General features: G+C 37.8%; 1 long non-coding RNA gene across 2 annotated transcripts in view; it reads left to right on the plus strand.

The window, feature by feature from the left end:
* The window catches only part of LOC138850180 (uncharacterized), a 79,656-nt gene that overhangs the window by 5,925 nt on the left and 46,459 nt on the right, over nucleotides 1-27,272 (plus strand). Inside the window, exon 3 of one of the 2 annotated variants that reach the window (XR_016236346.1) lies at nucleotides 143-2,154. The exons of the other annotated variant lie outside the window; for it this stretch is intronic. This is a non-coding gene — a long non-coding RNA (uncharacterized LOC138850180). Of the gene's footprint in view, nucleotides 1-142; nucleotides 2,155-27,272 lie in introns of those variants that run through there. 2 annotated transcript variants of the gene reach the window in all.

Consider the following 27,272-nt stretch of genomic DNA (forward strand, 5'->3'; position numbering starts at 1 on the left):
AGAATATGTAAAATCTTCTTAATCGTTTTAAAGTATACAATACATTTTTATTAACCTTAGTGCCATCTTGCACAAGTAATCTCTTGAATTTATACCTCTTGTCTAACTGAAATGTTATATCATTTAACCATCATCTTCCCAGTTTCCACCACCACCAGCAGTCCCCAGAAACCACCAACTACTCTACAGAGGCTTCTATGAATTTGATATTTTTAAATTGCACATGTAAGTGAGATCATGTATTACTTGTCTTTCTGTCCTCTGGGATCATCCAAGTTGTCACAAATGATTGTTTCTCCTTCTTAAGGCTGAATAATACTATATCGTGTTGTATAGAACATATTTTCTTTACTTATCTGTTGATGGATATGTAGGCTGATTCCCAGTGTCTTGGTCTCTTAAAGGAAGCACATTTTATTACTTTTTGAATCTTTAAGGAGCCTACTATACTACTTGGTACTGATCTCAACTTTACTTTCTAGGAAATTTGTTCTTATTCTTCCAGGAAGAGATGAAGATTTTCTGATGAGCCTGATGGGTGCTTATTTTAAATGTCTCCACCCTTACATTGTAGGCTTCTAGAGGATAACATATTTTTCAGAATTGAATACATATCACATATTACCTGTGGCATATAGCAAATTTAAAAGAAAAAGTACAGAAAAGGGTGGAAGGAAAGGAAAGAAAGAAAATCATTTGAGAGTTGAATCTGGCCTCTGTCCCACAGTGTAAGACCCCATTGAAGTAGTCCCAATACTTAACACATAGTCTCCCTTAAATAAAGTCTGCCTTACCATCTTAAATATTTTTTCATGCCTTTTTTTTTTAACTGGACTATATCATTTGTACTTGATGAAATGGAATGTTAGGTTTCAGATGCTGCCATGTACCTCAGGTGTAAAATACTACTTTTTGATGCAAACACTCAAGAGGGTCAGATTTGACTCAAGTGTAGATGGCATTAATTATCCTGAAGATTGCTGTAAACTCGGCTCACTTGCATGACGACATGGTTGTAAACATAGTAAATTTGTAATTGACTAAAATTTACAATTTGCATCAGAGGACCATTTTAAAACTAGGAAAATAACTGAGGCCTGAGAAGGAAACTTGTAGCCTAATGTCTTAGAGCTGAACTAAGACAAGTATCAAACCGTTTCTTGAAAGCAGGCAGTTCTGCTTGTACCCAGAGTGGAGTTTCCTCCCGAGGCCTCTCCAGTATTTCTTCTCAAGAAGATCCTGGCCCTATCTTTCCTATACAAAACATTGTGATTTAGAGGTGGTCTTCCACTTTAGAAAACTATTTTATTTCTGTCATTAGGGCCACTATGTGACTCAGCACTGTGCTTGCCCAATGGGCTAGTTGGTAAATATCATCTACATGCCCTCTCTTAGCCATGGACTGGATTCTGATGTGTAGCTCTGTCTGCATGGGCAAAGTTAATGTCTGATGACATTCTAGAAGGGAGCATAATTTTCTAATTCATTATAATAACACTGTACAGTCAAGTGAAGGCAATGTATTTTAAACTTAAGATAGAAATATGTTGGCTTTTAGGAGATACCAACTGGATAGTGCATGTAGACAAACCCTAAATAAGCTACCTTTAGTGGTTTGATGTCAAGGAAATAGAACTGTCCCAGAATGTCTGGCTTCACATCCTGTCAGTACAATTAATTCATTGTATGGCCCTGATCAAATACCCTGAAGGCCCTTGGCCCTCTTTTTCTCTGCTTCCTGTGTTCTTACCCCTTCTGGTTTCTTGATTCCTCCTAGTTTCATGTTTTAGCTAAAATACCCCTTTTTTGATGAAAACATCTATGATCCTCTATTCTAGCAAAGGTCTCACTGTTATAATCTTTTATGCCATCTCTATTCTTTCTTCTGAGCACTTAAATATTTTAATTGTTTGAGAGGGAAAGAAAGAGACAAAATGTACTCCCATCTACTGGTTCACTCCCCAAATGCCTGCAACAGCCATGACTGGGCTAGACTAAACCTGAGAGCCAGGAGCTCAATCCAGGTTTCCCATGTGAATAGCCAGAACTCAATTACTTGAGCCATTATCTAATACCTCCTAGTGTCTAAATTAGTGGGAAACTGGAGTCAGGAGCTGGAGCCAGGAATTGAACCTAGATATTACAGTATGAAATGCAAACATCTTAACTGCTAAGCTGAATATTTACTCTTAAGTATTTTTTGATTGATGATTTAATACTTCTTTCCAAAGAGATATTAAAATCAAGGAGGAAAGGGTCCTCATCTATTTAGTTCATGGAGAGCTCCCATGTCTATTGTACATAGAAGATACCCAATACACATTAACTAAGTAAATGAATACATTTCCAAAGAGACGCCTTGAGTCATATAACATTTCTGTAAGTTACGATTTGTGTGGTGCTGGCAAATGCTGCTACTACTCTGAGTCTCAATGTCTTCATCTGTAAAACTTGGAAATAATAATTTTCTGCCAATTTATCTACACTGTTTTAAAGACATAGGAGGGGCTGGATGGGCAAGGCGGGTAAAGCAGTCACCTGCGACGCCAGCATTCCATATGGGTGCTGGTTTGAGTCATGGCTTCTCCATTTCTGATCCAGCTCTATGTTAATGCCCTGGGAAAGCAGCAGAGGATGACCCAAGTCCTTGGGCCCCTGCACTCCAGGGGGAGACCTGGAAGAAGCTCCTGGCTCCTGGCTTTGACATGGCCCAGTTCTGCCCATTGCAACTATTTGAGGAGTAAACCTGCGAATGGAGGATCTCTCTTTCTCTCTCTCTTTCTCTATCTCTGTCTCCATCTACCTCCCTCTCTCTCTATAAACTCTGTCTTTAATCTTTAAAAAATAAAGTATATTACAGATAAAATGCCTGACAAACTATAAAAATTGTTTACTGTGTGCCATATTTGTAGCAGCCAAGAAGCTGCAGCATATCCTCTACTGATCTAAACAAAAGAGTTTGACTTTACATAGAGGAGAAACTGAGATTATTGAAGAGTGTTTTATCCAAGCTGAGAAAAGGAAGATGGTGAGGCCTTTCTTCCAGAACACTATTCCAGCTTGGTCGGAAGGTGTGGGAATGAAAGGAATCAGGAGTGCCTAAAGGCCTCGGAACTTTTCCATGCTTGGTGGAAAACTATTAGGTTTTTTGTTTGTTCGGGGCAAGAAAGAATTGCAGTTTGGATTGGCAGTCACATGGAGAGATTTTAGTGGATATGTTAGTATAGTGGTTAAAAGTACAAGCTTTTGGATCAGAACTGAGTTTGAGTTTGAGATTTGCCACTAACAAGCTGTGTGACTCTGTGACCTTAAATTTTTTCTGAGTTTCTCTGTACCTTGGATCCAAAGTCTGTAAAATAGGACATAAAGATACCTCTTGAGTTTATTAGTAGGATTGGATGAAAAAAAAAAATGTAGTCAGCACAGTGTCTTGAACACATTAAAGGAAAAATAAATGACACACTTGTTATTCTACTTCTATTGTATTCTGTTTAGTCCTGTACTGCCTTGTCGTCTCTAAGGAGGGAGTGACACTTAACCATTCAAGCAGTGTTAGGACTAATAATAGGCTGCTTATTCTGGCCTGGTACCAAACTAAATACAACATATCAACAAAGCTATTGGGAAGCTACCATTATCCCCATTTTGTATAAAGAAATTCAAGTTTGGAGAAGTTATTTGCCCAGCATTACAAGTCATAAATGAGCTAGAGTAGGTAGGCAGATCCAAGAACATGTGACTGCTTTATTCCTCCTCTTAAGTATTACGTTATGCTGCATTGGCACACACTGGGCAATTGCTACTGGCAAAAAGCCTAGGCCAAGCAAGGAACACTGCAATCACCGGTCTGTCCACAGATTTATCTGTGTATGTCCTGTTTTTCTTCATTGCCCTCTAAATGAAGTTCTGGTCCATCTAATTCATTATATATTAGCTCAGTGTGATGTATCAAACACGCAGGGAACACAGTGCCTTTGACTTCGTGGCAGAAAGTTAGAGTTAAGGATGCAGGATAAAATGCATGGTATCCAATTAAATTTGAGTTTCAGATAAATAATGAATAGTTCTTAATTATAAGCATATCCCAGATACTTCACAGGACATGTTTAAAACATCATTTTTAAAATGGAAATACTAGGCTTTTTTTTCCCCTGAGTTTTTGTTTGCTGTATCCGGCAACCCTACCTGGAGAAGCCCTTATAACTGTTTGCTTACAGAAAACTTCAGATCATGTAGTGGAATATGGGACTGAGAATGAGTCAAATAAATGACTAGAGAATAATGTATGAGAAGTTCAACTCATATGTCCAAATTGGAAATTATTAAAGGACCCTAATTCCTCTTTAACCTCATATCTGTGGTCTATTTTTCTCACAGAAGTTTCATAAGAAAATCATTTGCCCCTCTTTTTCCAAAAGCTTCAGAACTACCCTGGAAGGGATGCATTTGGCTTCAGGCAAGGCTGCCCTTCCCATGGTGTCTACATGCTAAGGAGTGGCTGTATTCTTTGTCACTCTAATCACCTTTCTACTTTTAGCATGTAACTTGGTCAATCTTCATGCCACAGATTCATTTATTAATTACTTATTCATTGAACATTTGTTGTGCTTCTACTATTTGCTAGGTATTCTACTAAGTACTGGGGACAAGCAAATATAAAACATTCATCCCTGACCTCACCTTTGTTGAAAAGGCAAACATGTAAGCAAATAATTACAATTTAAATATGAGAAATGCTAATGGGGTTGTAAACAAATTCCTGTAGGAGACTAGCAGTGCATGGTTAATATTGCCTGGGGAGAAGGGGTCTTGGAACTGTTTCTTCCCCTTAAAAAGTGATTATGTTCACTATGGAAGCAAAGTGTAGAGAAATTTCGGGTAGGAAGCATGACATCTGTAAAGGCATTGGGGCAAAGAAGAACATTGATTTCTAAGAATGAACACTTAAATTCTTTTTTATTATTGGTATTATAAATGAACATTAAACAAACTAATTGAATCTTAAAATAGGTTTTTAATTAAATTTTTTTTTTCTTGGTGGGGAGAGAGTTAGCAAGCTTATATCTGCTGCTGGCTTACTCCCCAGATGCCTGCCATGGCTTGGAGCCATGAGCCAAGAATGCGATCTAGGTCTCCAGTGTGGTAGCAGGAACACAGTTATTTGAGACATCACCACTCTTTCTGAGGGTCTACATTGACAGGAAGCTGTAAGCAGAAGCTGGAGCCAGGAGTTGAATCTAGGCATCCCATGGGTTATGTGGTATCTTAACCTACAAGCTAAATGTCCTTAAAAAAATGTTGTAATTAATGAAATGTCAAGAAAAGATAATAATGGAAGGGAAGCGGGGCGAGGCAGCAGAGGGAGGAGGGAATAGAAAATGTTTGGGTTCAAGGAGTAAAATGTTAGCCAGTGCTGCAGCTCAATAGGCTAATCCACTGCCTGTGGCGCCAGCACACTAGGTTCTAGTCCCGGTCAGGGTGCCAGATTCTGTCCCAGTTGCTCCTCTTCCAGGCCAGCTCTCTGCTGTGGCCCAGGAGTGCAGTGAGGATGGCCCAAGTGCTTGGGCCCTGCATCCACATGGGAGACCAGCACCTGGCTCCTGGCTTCAGATCAGCGCGGTGCATCCGCCGCAGCAGCCATTGGAGGGTGAAGCAACGGTAAAGGATGACCTTTCTCCCTGTCTTTCTCTCTCACTGTCCACTCTGCCTGTCAAAAAAAAAAAAAAAAAAAAAAAAAGGAGTAAAATGTCAGTAGGTACTTAAACTAATAGCCAGACATTTTCTTTGTTCTTTGTTCTTTAAAAAAAAAAAAAGATTTATTTTATTTCTTTGAAATAGGGAGTTAGAGAGAGAGGAGAGAGGTAGAGACAGATAGAGAGGTCTTCCATCCGCTGGTTCATTCCCCAGATGGCTACAGCAGCCGGAGCTACAATGATCCCAGAGCCAGGAGCTCTCACACGTGGGTGCAGGGGCCCAAGGACTTGGGCCGTCCTCCACTACTATCCCAAGTCATGGCAGGGAGATGGATTGGAAGAGGAGCGGCCGGGACTAGAACCAGCACCCATGTGGGATGACAGCGCTTCAGGCCGGGGCTTTAATCTGCTGCACTACAGTGCCAGCCCCTCCCTTTGTTCTTAACTTCTCTTTTAGAATTTTACATAAAGACTTTGCAGTCCATCCAATTATCATGTACAAATGCCCATGTTCTTTATGTCTTTTATTTATTTATTTATTTGACAGGTAGAGTTATAGAGAGAGACAGAGAGAAAGGTCTTCCTTCCATTGGTTCACTCTTGAAATGGCCTCTATAGCTGGCGCTGTGCCGATCTGAAGCCAGGAGCCAGGTGCTTCTCCCTGGTCTCCCATGCGGGTGCAGGGGCCAAGCACTTGGGCCATCCTCCACTGCTCTTCCAGGCCACAGCAGAGAGCTGGACTGGAAGAAGAGCAACCGGGACTAGAACCCGGCGCCCATATGGGATGTCAGTGCCACAGGCGGAAGATTAACCAAGTCAGCCACGGTGCCAGCCCCCTTTATGTCTTTCTAACAACAGGGTCTGTTTTCTCAGAATGTCCTATCAACTGTCTTCTCAAATATGTTTATCATTTATCAAATTCTCTTCACTTCCTCTGTAAATATCATAACCTGGGACATTGTCCTGACTACTGCAACAGTAACCTAAGGTCTTCTTGACTTGTGCCTCTCCCCATTCCAGGCTGTGTTCCACATTGTTCTCATTTTTATCCTTCTAAAACATACCTAAGATTATATTCAATGTCACTTCCCTCCTCTAGTAATTTCCATGACTCCTTACTACATAGTCATAAGGCCTTTTGTATTTCATTCATTATATCTCCAGCTTCATCTCAGGAGTAGTATAGAATAATTCTTGGAGTATGTGTTCTGGAGTTATATGGCCTTCATTCCATTTTTGTCTTTACCAGAGCTAGTGTTTACCTGGTTGTTTATATCAATTAAAGTATATTGGGTGGTATTTATACCATAGTTGGTAAATAATTTAATATCTTCTAAGTTACTAATAGTGCAATTGGCAAGTTGTTCAGACTATCTCAACTTGAGCTCTCCCAAGATTAATAAGAGTATAACAACAGTGTCAGCCTCATAGAGTATATGAGTATAAATTAGATTATATTCTAAAGAGCTTAGCACAGTGTGTGTCTTTACATTATCACTTCCACTTTTCTCTAACCATTAACTTCCCCTCTCATCTTACCAGTCATACCTTCAGATCTTAACTATTTTATCACTCTGTTATGCTAGGAATATCCACCGGCACCAACTCATTCTTCAAATATTATATCCTGACCACATCCCTGACCTAATCTATGGCATAATTAATCACTTTTCCTCTGGGCTCATTCAACACACATCTCTATTATAGCTTGCATTATGTTGAATCACAAATTATTGTTTATGTATCTGCCACCTTCATTAAGCTATGGGCTCCTCAAACATTGGCCATGCCTTATTTGTTTTTAAATATCTTTTGCCTACAACTGTGACTGGCCAGTAGAGAGTGTTAGGTAAATACAGGGAGTGTCCAGTACTCATTAAATTTGTGAATGATAACTGCATCTTGTGGCAGAGGTGATTTCAGAGATCTACGGGAATGACAGCTAAAGCCCAAGCCAGACCAGAGGACGAAGTATAAACAAGGGAGGCACTTAAGGGTCCAGTGGCTTTTGTTTTTCTAACAGCTGGAGCTATGGCTGGGGCAGAGACTCTAATGCAGAAGAAGGACTTGGTTATTCCTCAGCTTGGTACTTAGGGTAGAGTGGAGGTGTGGGAAGCAGCATTGAAAAAACCCATTTATTAATCCTGTGGAAGAAGTGACTTTCCCTAAATGATGAAGACAATAGCATTAATAGTATAAATATTTCTATGTCAGTTACAGTTTATCTGTGCTAGATAAGCGTATAATGATATCTAAATCACCAAGTTTGTGTGGGATCAAATTAGGTAATTGGTACAGAATTGGTTTAAGAAGTAAAAATCATCAAACTGTAAGTCGTAGGAAAATTGCTAATTAAAGATGGTTTACCTATTCCATCAATAAAGGATATAAAATAGATCCATAAAAACAGTTAATTCAAAATTAGGTAAAAAGGATAGGAAACAAAAGAAGGCATTTAGCAACATTGTATATTTTGCTGATACCATATTAATAATTACATTAAATATATGCAATTTAAATGCATTAATAATAAGATACAGACTGTCAGATTATCTGTATACAAGAAATTTGCCTTATGAAAACATAAATAAAAGTAAATGAAAGTAAAAAAAGATATATTATCAAACACTAATCAGGGATAAGCATTAGGCTCAGAGTTTAAGCTACCTGTTAGAATGTCTGCATTCACAGAGGAGTGCCTGGGTTCTACACCTGCCCCTAGTTCCCAATTCCAGCCTCAGGCCATTGTAGACCCTGGGAGGCAGTGTTGATGGTTGCAGTAGTTAAGTTCCTGCCACACTCTTGTAGGACACCTGGGTTGAGTTTCTAGGTCCTGGTTTTGGCCCATCATGGCTGTCATAGGCATTTGGGTCTTGAAGCACTGGATGGGAGCACTATGTCTCTGTGTGTTTATCACCTCTGTTTTTGCATTGTGTGTGTCTCTCAAATCAAGTTTAAAAACACTAATCAGAAGAAACTTGAATTGGTTATACTAATATCAGAACAGATGGTATTCAGAATAAGGAATTTTACTTGAGACAAAGACATTGCATAATCATAAAGGGCTTGAATAACTTAGAAGACATGATGATCCTCTATGTATATACAAGTAACATTACATCCTCAAGTCTCTGAAGCAAAAGCTGACAGATTAGAAAAAAAGGAATACTCAAATTGACAATGATAGACTTCAAAAATTTTTCTATCAAATAAAAATTTAAAAAGTGGAATATGTAATACTTGTATAACGTAAATTAAAAAAAAAGACTTCAATACCAGCCTTTTATTTATTTATGGAACAAGTAAGTAGAATAGAAAAAAATTAATAAGATACTGGAAATCTGAACAGTAGTCCTCCCTTATCTTTGAAGTATGCATTCCAAGTTTTACAGTGGATTTCAGAAACTGCAGAAAATACCAAACTCTAGATACACTATATTTTTAATATACATACATACCTATGATAAAGCTTAATATATAAATTGGATAATTTATATATTAATGCTATATTAATATTATACTAATTTATATATTAATACTATATCAATATTATACTAATAAAGTAGAGCTATGATAACTGTATTTTTCACATATTTATATAACAACTTCAGCATACAAACTTTATTAATTGAAGAACATTCACCTTTTCACTTAAAAGAAGCACTTTATGGCTTTCTCTTTGGCATTTCTACTCTTGAACTACCATTAGCAAATTAAATTAGAGTTATTGAAACTGTGAAACAGAGTTACAATTATGGTGAAATCATGACAGCCACGCTAATAATGGAGATGACTGCTCCGTGGCTTATAGGTGCATAGTGTATCAAGCATGGATACGCTGCATGAAGAGATGATTGACATCCCAGGTGGGATGGAGCAGCACAGTGAAATTACATTGCGCTACTCAGAATGGTGTATGATATAAAACTTAGGAATTGTTTGTTTCTGGAAATTTCCATGCCATATCTTTAGACCGGTTGACCACAGGTAACCAAAATTGCAGAAAATGAAACTATGGACATAAGGGAAGTGCTGTACAGGTAGTTACCAAACTGACTTAATTAACAAATAAAACACTCTAATCCGCCTTTTTAGGTACATATAGAACTTTAATCAAGATAGATTTTATTGAGCCACTATGCAAACTTTAAGAAAGTAAATAGAATTGAAATTAATGAAAGAATATTTTCATGCTATAATGAAATCAAACTAGAAATTAAATAATCATATATGCCTTGGATCTCCAAATATTTGTAAATTAAGTTAAAAATTTTTCAACAACTAATGAATCAGGAAGAATGTCTAGGGACACTAAAATATCTTAAATTGAATAAAAATATACCTTATAAAAATTTGTAGGAGTTACATATAGTAGTGCCTAGAGGTAAATTTACAGTTTTAAATACTTGTATTAAGAGAGGAAAGTCAATGATTTTATCCTCCATCTTAAACTAGAAAGAAAGGCAAAGTAATCTGAAAACACATAGAGCAAATAAAATAGGAGAAAAGATCAATTAGATTGATAGTAAAAAAAGGAGAAATATCAATGGAACTTTAATAAAGAATAGAATTGATAAGCATTGACATTACATGTCAATTCTTTCATACTTTTCTTTTTTCCCCTCATTTTTATTTCTGTGTATGAAGCTAACATTTACCTTAGAATTATTACAAAATATGTATGGGAAGCAAAATATATTTTGAAAATAAAAACAGACAAGAAAATTAGATATCAACATTCCTCAGAAATATAAAAAATTAAAAACTCAGGGAAAGGTTTAGGAAATCATCTAAGATGCATTTACTTCTGCAATGCAAGGCACATTCAACATTTGAAAATCAATAAATACAAATTTCCATATGGCCAGAAACACTATATAGCAATCTTAATAGACAAAAACAGTTTTGCAAGCTTTAGTAGTCACTATATATGTATATAAATATATGTATAATGCTAACTATTTAATAGTATTGTATTTGCACATATTTATCAGGAAACTAGGAATCAAAGGGAAATTTCTAAATTTTATAAGGGACATCTCGTAAACATCCACAGCTGACGTCACACTTAGTGTTGAAAGATGAAAGATGTCTCCCTAACATCAGGAATGAGACATAGATAGCCTCTTTTACTACTCCTTTTTTATATTTCACTGGAGATACTTAACAGGCTAATAAAGCAAGAAAAAGAAATTCTGAAATAGAAGAAATAAAACTCTGTATTCACAGAAGACAGGACTTATTATGTAGAACTTCTCAGAGAATCTATATAACAATGATAATAAAATTAATAAATGATTCAAAAAGACTGCATGATACAAGACTAACATATGGAAATCAGCTACATTTCTATGTACATATTACATGGAACAACAGGAAATTTGATATAGTTGTGCCATTTCCAAAAACATATAAAACTTATATATGCTTAAACTTGTACAGTTTTGCTGAAAGAAATAGAAAGTGATTAAATAAGATCTGTTGTGTTCATGATTTAGAAAATATCAGTTCTTCCCCAAGTGATCTATGGATTCAACATAATTATAATCACAATTATAGCAGAATTTTGTTTGGAAACTTGCATGATGATATTAATATTTAAATAAAAAGGCAATGAACTAGAATAATGAGAATGATTTTGAAAAAAAAAAAAAAAACAGAAGAATGTCTGAGGAGTCACACTAGCAGATTTTACTGCTGGTTTATTAACATTAAAGCCACAACTTGAGTGTATATTTAAAAGTGAGATTACTGAGTCATAAAGTTAAGTATATATATTTAACTGTATAAGAAACTGGCAAACTGTTTTCCTATTTTATATTCCCCACCCACAATGTATGAGACCTTCAGTTTCTCTTACTGTGTACCATGTGGTAAAGCTCAGAAATCAAAACAGTACTTTACCGAAAAAGGGAGGCATTTGGTGGAACAAAATAATGTTCAGAGATGTACTCACACTTGATGTCAGTTAATTTTTCTGAATATACATGACAATCCAATGGAGAAAGGTACTCTTTTTCATTTTGTTTTATTTTCTTATTTTTACCTAGAAATCTTTTATTTAAGATATTTAAACTTCATGCATTTCATATATACAAATTTAGGAACATAGTGATTCTTCCCACCTTACCCTCCCTCCTAACCCTTCTTCCTCCTTTCTCTCCTAGTCCTATTCTTATTTTATATTAAGACCTATTTTCAATTAACTTTATACACGTAAGATTAACCTTACACTAAGTAAAGAGGCTAACAAATAGTATGAAAAACAAAAACACTGTTAACAGTAGAGACAAAGGCTGTTCAAAGTCATTGCATCTCAAAGAGTCAATATCACTTCTATAGATTACCTTTTTAGGTATTCTATTAATAACCGTGAATCAGGGAGAACATACGGTACTTATCTTTTGGGGACTGGCTTATTTCACGAAGTATAATGTTTTCTTTTTAAGTTTTTATTTCCTTGAGATGCAGAGTTACATACAGTGAAAGGGAGAGACAGAAAGGCCTTCTTTCCGTTGGTTCACTCCCCAAATGGCTGCAATGGCCGGAGTTGCACCAATCCGAAGCCAGGAGCCAGATACCTTCTCCCTGTCTCCCATGTGGGTGCAGGGGCCCAAAGACTTGGGCCATCTTTTACTGCTTTCCCAGGCCACAGCAGAGAGCTGGATTGGAAGAGGAGCAGCCGGGACTAGAACCAGCGCCCATATGGGATGCCAGCACCACAGGTGGAGGATTAACATGCTGCACCACAGCGCCAGCCCTTAAGTATTATATTTTCTAGTTGCATCCATTTTGTTGCAAATGAGAGGATTTCATTTTTTTTACTGCTGTATAGTATTCCAGGGTGTACCTATACCATATTTCTTTATCCAGTCTTCAGTTGACATATATATGGGTTGATTCCATATCTTAGCTATTGTGAATTGAGCTTCGATAAACATGGGGATACAGATCACTCTTTCATATACTGATTTCATTTCCCTTGAGTAAATTTCCAGGCGTAGGATGGCTGGATCATATGGTAGGTCTATATTTAGATATCTGAGGTATCTCCATATTCTCTTCCACACTGGCTGTATCAGTTTACATTCTCATCAGCAGTGGATTGGTGTACCTTGTCCCCACATCCTCGCCATCATTTGTTGTTTGTTGATTTCTGTATGAAAGCCATTCTAATAGGGGTGAAATGAAACCTCATTGTGATTTGATTTGCATTTCCCTGATGGCTAGTGATCCTGAACATTTTTCATGTATCTGTTGACAATTTGGATTTCCTCTCTTGAAAAATGCCTGTTTGTTCCCTTGCTCATTTCTCAACTGAGTTGTTTGTTTTGCTGTTGAATTTTTTGAGCTCTTTATAGATTCTGAATGTCAATCCTTTATCCATTGCGTAGTTTGCAAATCATTTTTCCCATTCTGCTGGCTGCCTCTTCACATCACTGAGCATTTCTTTTGCAGTGTAGTAGCTTCTCAATTTCATACAATCCCATTTGTCAACTTTGGCTTTGATTGCCTGGGCTCCTGAGATTGTTTCCAAGAAGTCTTTGCCTATGCCAATGTCTTGCAGGGTTTCCCCAATATTCTCTAATAATTTGATGGTATCAGGTCATAGATTTAGGTCTTTGATCCATTTTGAATGAATTTTTGTGTAAGGTGTAAGGTAGGGGTCTTGCTTCATACTTCTGCGTGTGGAGATCCAATTTTCCCAGCACCGTTTGTTGAAGAGACTGTCCTTGCACCAGAGATTGATTTTAGCTCCTTTGTCAAAGATAAGTTGATTTTAGATACATTCATTGATTTAGGGTATTTCTGTTCTGTCCCGTTGGTCTACCCATCTGAAAGATATTCTTTTCACCATGTGATGTGAAACAAGTGGAATCCATATGTGAAAGGAAAAAATAATACATTTCAATTAATACTTTTTACTATACATAAATATTAACTCAGTAGGTACCACAAATGTACATGTAAAATCTTAAATTCTAAATTTTCTGGAAGAAATTGTAAGGAAAAATCTTTGTATTCTTTGTTTAGATGTAGGTTTCTTAGCTATAACATCAAAAACACAATCCTCACAAAAAGATCCTGTTAAGAAAAAATCATATGTATTGGAGGACTTACAGCCAGAAATGTAAATAATTTTCAAACCTAGGTAATAGAAAAACAACCTAATTTTTTTTAACTTTTATTTAATGAATATAAACTTCCAAAGTACAGCTTATGGATTACAATGGCTCCCCCCCCCATAACTTCCCTCCCACCCGCAACCCTCCCCTTTCCCTCTCCCTCCCCCCTTCCATTCACATCAAGATTCATTTTCAATTCTCTTTATATACAGAAGTTTAGCATATATTAAGTAAAGCTTTCAACAGTTTGCACCCACATAGAAACACAAAGTGAAAAATACTGTTTGAGTACTAGTTATAGCATTAAATCGCAATGTACAGCACACTAAGGACAGAGATCCTACATGAGGAGTAAGTGCACAGTGACTCCTGTTGTTGACTTAACAAATCGACACTCTTGTTTATGGCATCAGTAATCACCCTAGGCTCTTGTCATGAGAGAAAAACAACCTAATTTTTAAAAAGAGGGAAAATATTTTATTAAAGAGGATATGTGGATGACAAGGATATGGAAGAACTGCTTGTGTACCAATTGCCATTGGAAAAGTGAAAATAAAATCATAATGAGATATCATAACATATCTAATGCCAAACATAAAACATCAAAAACAAAATAACAATAGCAAGTACCATAGACTGTGTAAACACCTGAAAGTCTCATGTTGTATGTGGGAATGTGAAACAAGAGCAGTTTGGCAGTTTCTTTAAAGTTAAATATATGTTTAACTCTGTGATCCAGGAATGGCACTCTGAGATACATACTGAAGTGAAATCAATATATATGTTCACACAGAAACAATACATGGATGTTTAAAGTAGCTTTACTGGTAGTAATCCCAAACTGAAAACAATCCAAATGTCCCTCAGCTGGTAAATAAATTAATAAACTGTGGTGCATCCACACAATATAATACCATTAGGTGGGAACTACTGGTAGGCACCATAGCATGAATGAGTTTTAAAGCATTATTCTAAGTGATAGATACCAGACTCAAAATGCTACATAAAGTATAATTCTAATTTTTGAAGAAGGAAAAAAATATAAAGAAGGAAACAAGCCAACAGTTACTAAGGGATGTTCAGGGAATGAGAAGCTTACTATAAATGAGCAAAAAGAATTTCTCTGGAAGGTGGATGTTTTATGTTATGAGAATGATCATTATTACAAATAGTCTGTGACCAAATTCAGAGAACTTTAAACTTAAAAGGGTAAATTTTTTTTTTAAAGATTTATATATTTGAAAGAGTTACACAGAGAGAGAAGAGGCAGACAGAGAGAGGTCTTCCGAGTGCTGGTTCACTCCCCAATTGGCCGCAACAACCAGAGCTGGGCCGATTGGAAGCCAGGAGCAAGGAGCTTCTTTGGGTCTCCCATGTGGGTGCAGGGGCCCAAGGACTTGGGCCATCTTCTACTGCTTTCCCAGGCCATAGCAGAGAGCTGGATTGGAAGAGGGGCAGCCAGGACTCGAACCAGTGCCCATGTGGGATGCCAGCACTATAGGAGGCAGCTGTACCTGCTACGCCACAGCGCTGGCCCCTAAAAGGGTAAATTTAAACTGTGTGTGAGATATAACTTTTAATATTTTGCTATTTGTAAATTATACCTTTAATAAAAGGAAAAAATAATAGCTTTGTGAGTAATAGAGGTGGTGGGAGTGATGAGAATACATAGTGAACAATGTCTTACTCTTTGCTAATCTGCAACTAACTTGCTGCATGATCCTGAGCACTTTTATTTCCTCTTTCAAGGCTCACATTTATCCATTATTCTAAAAGGAAGTTTGGCTAGGATTATAATTGGAATTCCTTCTAGATTTGGCATTCTATGACTGAAGAGGTGATTTCTTACATTACCATATATTCTCTCACCATTTGAGACTTGCTGATTTTGTTGAGGTCTGAGCTAGGTACAGGTTCTGATATATTACCACAGAGGACAGGTGGGTGTATGTTGCAAACTACCAGGGATAGAGTTAATCTGATCACACCACCCTTTATCCTCCACGTGTCTGTTTCACCAGGTTGTTTACTACTTAGCTGTGGACAGTCATTAGCAACAGCAACCCGGGACCTGGGGATTAATTAGAAAAAAAAAACACCAAAAGCCAAATGTTTATCTTATGCATCAGGTATCCTGCTCTCTGTCTCTCTTGATTAAAAGATCCATAGAATTTATTAGGAATAATTCCCGTTCTTCAAGTTCATTCCAATTTGGGTACTCACACATTCCTCCCAATTACTCAATATTGAAATGTAGGCCAAGATGGGTATCATTATCCTCATTTTGTAAATTATTCTAAAAACAACAGCAATGATGACAAAATAAAACAAAGGTGTGACCAATCTAATTCACTAATTTAACATCAGTCTACTTTTAAGAGGTAGAACTAGGACTTAAACTCAGTTTCATCTGATGCTAAAACCAGTGGTAAGTGTGAATCTAGGTGGGTTCCAGTATGAAATATGTTCATATACTTCCTATTCATTCCTTCATTTTTTTTGTTTGTTAATAGATACTTTCTGACCTACAAAGTACTAGAAACCACATTATGCACAAGAGAGGCAATAGTTAATTGGATAGGCAGTGGCCCTACCACTGTGACATCACAATCTAGTGAGGGACATGTACAAACTTTTCAGACTTTCTTCATTTATTTACTTATTAAAATGATACTTTCTGACCTGCAGAGTACCAGGAACTACATTGTGCACAAGAGATAAAACAGTAAATTGGGTACTATGGCTCCATGATCTAGTGAGGGACACAAATAAACTTATCAGGGAATTACACTTTAGCATCATAATTGCTGTATAGAATATTATAGTCAGATACGGAGGGCCAAAGATATATTCTCAGGGAAATGTTATCTATGCTGAAATATGAAAAATAAGTAGGAGTTAGACAAAGATTTACAGGGAGACAAGAGCAATAAAGCAATAAGAAGCATACTTCCTCAGGAGATCAAGATCTTGAAGTAAAGAAAGCATCACTGAGTGATGTGAAGAGATATTGAAAACTCTCCAGAGGGTGGACTCATGCAGAATTCTATAAGCTGCCTCAAGTAGTTAGGACTTTTTCTAGGTTTTAAATAGAGAAGTTACATGATCAGATTTTCATTTTCGATTTCTTTAATCTGTAGTAGAAAACATGAGTCAACCAAAACTGAAAGTAAAGGGACTGTTCAGGAGATTGCTGTTGTCATGATTATCATATTTTTAGATAATCCATGATGCTAGTGGCTTGAATTTGGAATAGTGCTAGTTGTGATACAAGTGAGTGAACAGATTTGAGCAATACATTTTAAAAACTTTATCAGCCCTAAAACAGCATTTTGTGTATACAATTTCATATACATGTTTTTACTAAAATAAATAAAATATCCACTGATATATGTAATTTCAAAAACTCATAAATTTCTGAGTTTGGCCTATGAATAAGAATTAAGAATTAAAAGAAATAGTAATAAAATATGTATTTTTCATTAGGTGTAACAACACTAAAAACCAAATCTTCATAGAATTAGAAAGTGCTCTCTATGAAGCACTACCATTTCTGTTGAGTCACTTGATGACAACAGTATGTGGGCAGTGATGTTGACATGTCTTGGTGATGACTGGAAATGTTGTAGGACGGGAAAGGAGTAGTAAAATAGATTTCCACTGTTTCTGTCTTGGGTGACAGTGTGATTGGCATATATTATCCAGAACTGTGCATATACAATAAAGAGAGTTTGGGAGAGAGGGGAAATCATGGGTTCAGAATTGGACATGTTTAATTTGAAGTGCTTCTGAAGCATTTGCATTAGAGATAATTAGCACTGTTTGTTACTTAGTATGATTGAACATAAACCTAAAGTTAAAAAGGTAGGGATTTGGGGTCATCAGTGTACAGATGGGAAATAAAGCCATGGAAGAGATGAGACTAGGATAGTGGGTAGAAGTCAAAGAGCACAAAGCAGGCATTTGAGTATGACACAAAGCAGAAGAAATTTAGGAAAAAGCTACTGAAAAAGAAAAAGGGAAATAGAAGAAAATAGAGCCACAGAAATGAAAGAAAAATAGGGATTTGAAAGGCACACTGATTCTGTTGTGTTGGGTATTGCTCAGAGATTGGGCAAGATAAGGGCTGGGATGTTTAATACTCTAAAAACAAAAAGGTCTTTGTTCATCTTCAGGAGTGTCAGTGCAGTGCTTTGAGCCTTATGAGGAGATGAGACATTAGTTGGAGGCAAGGAAGTAGACTTTATCACAATGAACGTATCTCTCAGGACTGGTGTCCATATCTATAGAAATGTGTATTGATGTTCCTTTTCTGCCTTTGAACTGTATGAAAAGTAAAGAATTTTAATATAAGGTAGAATAAGCTAGATTTATAATCTTAACTCAGAGAGACTCTGTCTTGCTAGTTCTGCTGCTTCTGTCTTAAATGTCCCGTTGAACTCATTTATCTACTAAAACTATTCAAAAAATTTATTCATTTTTTATTCATATAAAAGGAACAAATTTTATGTGTTTTATATATTTGAATTCCTAGGTGATTGGGAAGGCTAAAATCTCAATTTTTCTCAACTTCTCATCAATTGTTTAAATCCTCATTCTGTCCTTCCAAGTGTGCATACAGACTTTATATTTTTTAAAGATTTATTTATCTTATTTGAAAGAGAGTTACAAAGAGACAGATGCAGAGAGACAGAGATAGAAGTCTTCAGTCCGATGGTTCACTCCCCAAATGGTGGCAACTGCAGGAGCTGGGCCAATCCAAAGCTAGGAACCAGGAGTTTCTTCTTGATCTCCTACACAAATGTAGGGGCCAAACACTTGGGCCATCTTCCACTGCTTTCCCAGGCCATCAACAGAGAGCTGGATTGGAAGAGGGGCAGCCGGGACTCCAGCTGGCATCCACTTGAGATGTCAGTGCCGCAGGGGTAAACTTAGCCTTCTATGCCACAGTACTGGCCCCATGTTTTCTCTGGGATGCCAGCACTGCAGGTGGCAGCTTTACCCACTATGCCACAGCACCATCCTCCAGACTTTCCTTTTATAATTTTAGTAATGGACAGTTCACCAGAGCTTATGTGTGCTGTACAACATTGACTCTGAGGTCAGGGAGAATTAGGTTAGAATGCTGTTTCTGCCAAGCAACGGAAAGTCCCTAAACTCTAGTTTTCTTATGTGTAAAATGGGATTATAACATTTAGGTCTCAGAACTGTCAAGACAGAATGATGCATGTAGAACAAATAGTATGCCTTTAGCACAGTGTGTTTAAAAAGTGATGTTTTTTTTTTTTCTTCTAACTTTCTTTCTGATAGATTTGACTGGTAGGATATTTCTTCCCTGTTTTGGCCTGAAGCAGTTCCCTTTAATGCTCAAACCCTGGGCAGCAAGTATAATTTATTTTCCCACAACAGCTCTTCATTAAATCTTTTCTCCTCCATGATGAGCATCTCTGTTTCTTCAGACTTTCTTTAAAGGAGTTGTTTTAAAGGCCTCTCTCCTTCATTACTGCTTTTAAAAAAAAATTACTCCAAGGTGTCTCTGTTCATCCATAGTAAAAATGGTATTTGATAGTTAAAAGATTAACTTCATGGGCTATATTCAGAGATGGTGAAGAGATAAGATATGCTTCACTGAGGCTATAGGATCAGAAGTGTTTGAAATTAAGCTTGAGAAAATACATCAGGGACAGGCTTAATGCTTCTTGAGGAATTCATTCTATTTATCTGGCAATGGAAATTCCTCAGTGTTTTTGGAGTGAGTGTGAGATCACTCACTTTGATGCATTACTGTGGAAATGTATAGATCAAGTATGTGTACTCTTGTCCATTTTTTTAAAGAAATGCTTATTTTTAAAAAGATTTATTTGAAAGGCAGAGTTACAGAGAGAGAGATAGAAAGAGAGAGAGGTCTTCTATCCACTGGTTTACTCCCCAAATGGCAGCAACAGCTGTGGCTGGGCCAGGTCGAAGCCATGAACCAGGAGTTTCCTGCCAGTCTCCACTGTGGGTACAAGGACCCAAGGACTTGAGCCAACCTCTGCTGCTTTCCCAGGAACACTGGCAGGGAGCTGGATTGGAAGTAGAGCAGCAGGGACTCCAAACAGGTGCCCATATGAAATGCTGTGCTCCAGGCAATGGTCCTCTACAGCACAATGCCAGCCCCTAAGAAATGCTTATTTATTCCATATTTTTTCAAAACATTATTTTGAAATTTTAGGGAATTAACAAAATGGAAGCAAAGCACTAGAGAAGTTCTGGGGAATGTAATTAAAAACAAAAAGCTTCCCAGAGCATGAGGTATTTGAAATAGACTTGTAAAGATAGCTATGTTTCAACTATGTGACAAGGGACAGTAAGGTACTCAGGAGGAAAGAACAGGGTAAGTAAAAGAAGGTGGAAAGACTGGGCTATCCTCAAATAAATTTAATTGGCTTAGAATTGTGCTGCCCAGGGTTTTAACTACTAGCCTCATGAGGGATTTAAATTAAAATTAGTTAATATGGGGCTCGACATTGTGGCATAGCTTCCTGGGAAGCCAGCATCCCAGTAGGTGCCAGTTTGAATTCCAGCTGCTCCACTTTCATTCCAGCTCCTTGCTAATGCACCTGGAAAGGCAATAGAAGGTGATCCCAATACTTACACCCCTGCCACCCACATGGGAGACCTGGAAAAACCTCCCGGCTCCAGGCTGGTCCAGCCCTGGCTGTTGCAGACGTTTGGGGGATGAACTAGAAGATGGAAGATCTCTCTTTCTCTTTCTTTCCTTCTATTTCTGTAACTCTGCCTTTCAAAATAAATAAATAAATATTTTTAAAAATTAGCTAATATGAATTGAAAATTCAGTTCTTCAGTCATGCTAGTAATTTTTCAGGTGCTTAGATGTTGTGTATGACTAATGGCTAGTATTGGACAGTCTTGGTGGAGAACATTTCAATCATCAGGAAAGTTCTATTGGGCAATGCTGAGTTGGAGAATGGTAATAAATATGAAGAAACCTTAAGGTTACTTGTCACCAGAGTGTGAACATATGCCAAATTTTGAGCTGGAAATTTACTGTGTTGATTTATCAAGTAGATAGTTTCTGTCACAAGGAATAGAAAATCAAATTCAAACTGGCTTTAGACAATAAATGAAATCTTTAGCACTTGTGTAAGAAAAGTTCAGAAATAACCATGGGGTTTAGAAATAGCTCTTTCAGGACTTTGATCAGTTTCCTTTCAGTTTTCCATTTTTTGACTGTATCCCCAGGCTGACTTTCTTATGTAGAAAATAACTACCATTGTTCTAGTTTGCAAGTTCAATAATGACATGCTTCAGAAAGAGAGCACGTATCTTCCTTAGATCTTGACCATACAAAAGAACATTTCCCCACATGCTCTGTTCTGCTGTGGCCAAGGGAGTGTCATGTGCTGATTGATGGCTGACACAGTCAGTCTGGCTTAAGAGATAGAATAATATGGATGGGCTTATGCTGATTGGGGTAAATCTTTGGATTCAGGGTGGAGTCAGCCCTACCCTTAATAAGTCCAGCTGCCACCAACCGTGGGTGGGATTGATTGGGGCTGTGAAAAGTTCCTCCAATAGTGCAGAATATCAAGCCATTTTTTTCCTTTTTTCTTTTTTACATAAAAGTCTTTACTTTTTTGACTAAAGCTTGAAAAACTTTATTATAGTACAAATAAAATAGAGAACAGATACAATAAAATAATAACCAGAGTTAGTTTTTTAAAGGTTTATTTATTTATTTTTGAAAGTCAAGAGAGAGAGGGAAAGACACAGAGGGAGAGAGAGAGAGATCTTCCATCTACTGGTTCACTGCCCGTCACTGATGGCCACAACAGTCAGCACTGGGCCAGGCTGAAGCCCAGAGTTTCATTTGGGTCTCCACGTGTGTGACAGTGGTTCAAACACTTAGGGCCATCTCCCATTGCGTTTCCCAGGCCATTAACAGGGAGCTGGATCAGAAGTGGATCAGCCAGGACAAGAACTGACATCACAGGCAGCTTTACCTGCTATACCACAATGCAAGTCCCTCAGAATTATTTTTTAAAGTATATGGCTTTGTTTAAAATATGACTGTACAAAAAGTGGTAAGTTCAAAGTTTTAGGAGTGGTTCATGAGGAATTTAACATGCAATACACTGTCCTGCAATAAGTAGTAAAATCCATGAACTATGAAGCAAAATATTATTCTGTAGGTGCTCTCCAAATTACACTTATGATAAAACATAACCAAAAAAATTTTGTTAAAAAATCTGTAGAACTTCTTACCAAACTAACAAACCAAATGCAAAAGACTTCAAACTAGAGATTTTTTGATCAGCTATGAAAATACTCAACTTGTCATTGGAAAGAAAAACTGGTACCTTTTCATATTATAACAACTTTAATTCTAGCTATTTAAAAATAATTTTAACATATTATTTGCAAGACAAACCATACTAAGCCTGTGTAAATACATTCATATTTTAATGGATAATTATGATTAATAAGAAAAAGATAATAAAAATTAGAATTCCATGCAAAATTTTGTGAAATTGGACAGTGGGATAAATGAGAATTCTTCTCCATGTATAATGTTATCATTAGCAGTTAAATATATCTTACTTTGTAAGATGACAATGTGAAAATAATTGAACAGTCTTCCTATAAATTATTTTATGTTACTTTTATAAAAATAACGATAACAACCATCCTATTACAAACTACCAGCATTATAGAGTCTAATTTTAGGCTGATCTTGTTATCTCTTTCTGTCTCATCTTTAGCAGCTTCTTTTTGTCCTCAGAGATATTGATCTACTCTCTCTCTCTCTCTCTCTCTCTCTTTTTTTTTTTTTTTTTTTTTTAAGATTTATTTAGTTATTTGACAGGAAGAGTTACAGAGAGGCAGAAGCAGAGAGAGAAAGAAAGTCTTCCATCCACTAGTTCACTCCCCAGAGCTGTGCTGATCTGAAGCCAGGAGCCTGGAGCCTCTTCCGGGTCTCCCACATAGGTGCAGGGGCCCAAAGATTTGGGCCATCTTCCACTGCTTTCTCGGGCCACAGCAAAGAGCTGAATCAGAAATGGAGAAGCCGAGACATTCTGTGGGATATACGGGTGCCTATATAGGATGCTGGCACTGCAGGTGGTGGCTTTACCCACTACGCCACAGTGCCGGCCCCTTCTCTGTCTCTTTTGTCAACATAACTATCATAATATCCATTCTGAGATCTATTTCCTCTTCTCCCTTTCCTTATTCTGAGCTTGCCTTATCTTATCTTTATATATAATCTTTTCTTATAATCTCTGGGTGAACCAGCTCATCCTCCACATCATTTTCATCCTTACCCTCTTCCTCTTCCAAGTTGATGTTCTCAATTACATTTCTTTTTTTTTTTTTTAATTTTAAAGATTTGTTCTTTTTTTTTTTTTAAGAATTTTTTTTATTTACTTGACAGGTAGAGTTATAGACAGTGAGAGAGACAGACAGAAAGGTCTTCCTTCCTTTGGTTCACTCCCCAAATGGCCACCACAGCCGCCGCTGCACCGATCCGAAGCCAGGAGCCAGGTGCTTTCCTCCTGGTCTCCCATGCGCATGCAGGGCCCAAGCACCTGGGCCATCCTCTACTGCCCTCCCGGGCCACAGCAGAGAGCTGGACTGGAAGAGGAGCAGTTGGGACTAGAACCTGGCGTCCATATGGGATGCCAGCAACGTAGGTGGAGGATTAAACAAGTGAGCCACAGCACCTGCCTCTTTTTTTTTTTTTTTTTAAGATTTATTTTATTTATTTGAAAGAGTTACAGAGAGAGGAAGAGCCAGAGAGAGAAGTCTTCCATCCGCAGGTTCACTCCCTAAATGACTGCAACATCCAGAGCTGAGCTTATCTGAAGCCAAGAGACTTCCTCCAGGTCTCCCATGCGGGTGCAGGGGCCCAAGGACTTGGGTCATGCTTCACTGCTTTTTGAGACCATAGCAGGGAGCTGGATCAGAAGAGGAGCAGCCAGAACTTGAACTGGTGCCCATATGGGATGCTGGCACTACAGCAGTCCTTTAACCTGCTGCGCCATAGCGCTGCCCTCCTCAATTACATTTCTTACCAAAATCTCTAAGTGTGTTTTACAGCTCAAATGGTTAAAACAATACTTTACCTAAGAACTCTTAGTGTTATGAACTTTTAGGATTGCTAAACATGTCAAGAATTTTTATGTTTAAAATTTTGCAGAATATTCACAAAATCGGGATCTTTGATTTTGGTTCCATTCAAATGGAAATAGTTAGAATTTGAGCATTTCTTTGCCAGGACTTTGAACCCTTCAGAAATGATACTGTCACTAAGAAGACAGATTGTTGTAGATGCAAGAGTTGTGATAGCCATCCTTCAAAATCTTGGCTGTTTAAGGTGACTGTTCATCCCTTCAGTTTCCCCATTGATGATGGGCAAAAATTAAGAATCAGTTTGGTCACTCACACTCTTCATGACCCCCACCTCTCCTCCTATGAGTAATTTCATTGCCCCCTTCCTCCCTATTGCATTAACTTCAACTTTGAAATATGGAAAATATTTGGAAATGCTTTAAAAGGAAGACAGATATGTGTTCACTACCAACAGAAAGATGTAAAACTTAAGGAGCAGTAGAACCAACAGACTCTAAAGAGATGGGACCCTCTTCTTCCAGTCCATACACACCCATAATTCCTTTCCCTTCAGAGAATGTTCAGAGATACATTTTTATAAATGTGTGATCAAAATTTTATTTTTAAAACATGAATCTTATGATTAAATTGGTCTATAGAGGGAATAAACAAAAAATAAGGTATTAAATTAGAGAAAAAGGAGGATTAAATCTTCTCCATAAGAAATGAGCAGAGGATAAAACTATTATCAGTGTTGTAGAGCAAGACTTGGCTTTGAGCCTGGGTGATTAGCTGGAAAATGATAATGACTTTATTATGTAATAGGCATAGGAGGCAGATCAAAGGAATGATGGCAGATTTCAGTTGGGTACTTAATGAGATTGAGTGGCCTCTTCAACCTCTAGGTGGAGTTGCCTCATATGTAGATGGCAAAATAGAACAGGAGGGACAGAACTGAGAGTGAACCCAAAGATGCTGTGGTTACTGAGCAAAGAAAATATTTTATATACACTATTTTTTAAGCCTTTATGTTTAAGACGAGGTATATAGGGACCAGCACACTGTGGCACAACAGTTTAAGCTGCCGCTTACCAGAATCTCATATTGGAGAGCAGGTTCGAGTCCCCTGCTGCTCCACTTTCTATCCATCTCCCTGATAATGTGCAGAGGATAATGGCCCGAGTATTTGGGCCCCTGCCTCCCATGTAAGAGACATGGTTGGAGTTCCTGGCTCTTGGCCCAGCCCTGGCCATTGCAGCCATTTGTGGAGTAAGCCAGTGGTTAGAAGATTGATCTGTCTCTGTCTCTGTCTCTGTCTCTGTCTCTGTCTCTGTGTGTGTATGTGTGTGTGTGTGTGTATGTATGACTCTGCCTTTCAAATAAATAAGTCTTTTTTAAAAAGAAGAAATATTTCAAAATAAACCTGAGGAGAAATAGTAAGATAAATTGTAGGAGAATCCTGAGAGTTAATTCTCTGGAGGTTGAGAAAGAGGAGAATTTAGGGAGATATATATTTGAGGAAGAGAATGAGAAATTGATTATGACAAAAGCACTGGAAAAGGATTTAATCTTCTAAATAAAAAGATGCATTTCTTTTTCACATATAGGAATATTGTCCAGTTCTTGGTAAAGTATATAGGCATAAAACAGAAAAGTATAGCTCCTACCCCCACTTTTTCTTGACATTTGTTGCACTCTTCGTCAGAGGAGGTACAAATCAGGTTACATCTGGGAGTTTGAAGTTATACAACCACCCTCCATCTTTTAGACCCTGCTTTTCTCTACTGAGGAAGAAGGCTTTGTTGGATTATATCAGTGGACTTCCTTGCCTCCTGTTTCCCTGTTGAATTTGAACAATGGTGTATACCAGTGGGAAATCACAGGCAGCATAAAATTGTTACTGGGAATTTTTCTTTTTACTTCTCTCCATGCCACATCATTGTGTGTTGGCTCTGTCTTTCTGTGATACCTTGTCAATGGTAGTGGGGTATGGTAGGATTTGGACCTGGTTTTAGCTTATAGTAGTGATGTGATTATCAGTAAATGCCCACTAAAGAACACTTGGTAGTATTTGAGCTTTGAGGCTGGTGTTTTGCCATAGTAGGTAAAGCCACCACCCACAGCACTGGCATCCCATATGGGTGCCAGTTTGTGTTCTGGCTGCTCCACTTCCAATCCTTGCCATCCAGTGGGGGACCCAGCAGAAGTTCCTTGCTTTTGATTTTGTCCTGGCCCAACCTCAGCCATTCCAACCATTTGTGGAGTGAAACAGCGGGTGTCTCTGTCTCTCTAGCTCTGACTTTCTAATAAATAAATAAATCTTTTTTAAAAAATATGAGTTTGGTATTTTTTTTGACAGGCAGAGTTAGACAGTGAGAGAGAAAGACAGAGAAAAAGGTCTTCCTTCTGTTGGTTCACCCCCAATATGGCCACTACAGCCGGTGCGGCCGGTGTGCTGCGCCGATCCAAAGCCAGGAGCCAGGTGCTTCCTCCTGGTCTCCCATGTGGGTGCAGGGCCCAAGCACTTGGGCCATCCTCCACTGCCTTCCCGGACCACAACAGAGAGCTGGACTGGAAGAGGAGCAACCGGGACAGAATCTGGCACCCCGACCGGGACTAGAACCTGGAGTGCCGGCGCCGCAGGTGGAGGATTAACCAAGTGAGCCACGGCGCTGGCCTGAGCTTGGTATTTCAAACTTGACCAGCTAAGTTTGTTTCCCTTTAAAACTCTTGATATTTTATGAATATGTATTAGTGCTTTGCTGTTCAAAAGTGTGATCTGTGAAACAGCAAAATCAACGCCTCTGTTGTCTTAGAAATGCAGAGTTGCAGCCCCTATTACAAAGACACTGAATTTAAATCTGCATTTTTAAAAGAAACCCAGATGATTTTTATATATAATAGGATCCACAAAGCTCTTTCAAACTGACCTGGTTTTGAGTTGTGACTTTATTACTAGTTTACCAAACTAGAACTTGTGACATTAAGTGCCCAAACCTGTACCAGTTGCTTAGAGTTGGGTTTCAGAAACATGGACACAATCCAAAAGGAAGCTCAAAGCTTGTCTTAACAGGATTTTTTTCTTTGTGGTTATTTAATCTCTTGTATATAGCTCCCAAGCCTTTATTGTAAAGCAAGGAAATGCATTTTATCAAGATCGACTTCTTATGTACATTATTTTCCTGTATATCAATAAATGGAAACTGTAAGCAAATATATATTACTTTGGTGCAGTGGCAAAATTAGGTAAATAGTGATGCACCAACAATTTAGGTCAGGAGACTTGACAGATGAGAGAGTGGGCCTAGAGAAAAGGGCACTGTGGTAATACAAAAGAGGC

The sequence above is a fragment of the Oryctolagus cuniculus genome, chromosome 6, assembly GCF_051225735.1.
Source record: "Oryctolagus cuniculus isolate XC-2025 breed Fujian yellow rabbit chromosome 6, ASM5122573v1, whole genome shotgun sequence".
Lineage (NCBI taxonomy): Eukaryota > Metazoa > Chordata > Mammalia > Lagomorpha > Leporidae > Oryctolagus > Oryctolagus cuniculus.